The sequence below is a fragment of the Physeter macrocephalus genome, chromosome 9 (assembly GCF_002837175.3).
Source record: "Physeter macrocephalus isolate SW-GA chromosome 9, ASM283717v5, whole genome shotgun sequence".
NCBI lineage: Eukaryota > Metazoa > Chordata > Mammalia > Artiodactyla > Physeteridae > Physeter > Physeter macrocephalus.
The window spans coordinates 45,360,087-45,360,476 of record NC_041222.1 but is presented as its reverse complement, the minus strand read 5'-3'; positions in this window follow the sequence as shown (position 1 = coordinate 45,360,476).

Here is a 390-nt window from a genome sequence, read left to right as displayed (position 1 = left end):
CCGGACGCGCAGGCTCAGCGGCCATGGCTCACGGGCCCAGCCGCTCCGCGGCATGTGGGATCCTCCCGGACCGGGGCACGAACCCGTGTTCCCTGCATCGGCAGGCGGACTCTCAACCACTGCGCCACCAGGGAAGCCCAACGTGCTTCTTCAATAATACATAGCAATGTTAAGTGATGACTTGCCTTGTAGCAAGAGTAATGCTGAGGTAGGATTATAAATTACCAACATTTGAACCTTGGCCTTTTGAGTCAGTTCCATTTTTCAGTACAGGAAAATGAACTTCTTTTCTCATTGACTTCGATCCCTCTTGCTATTATTTATAGTAAACATTAAGAGACTTATCATATAAGTCTCAAACATCACATGTCTAGCCATCTCTGTCTGGTC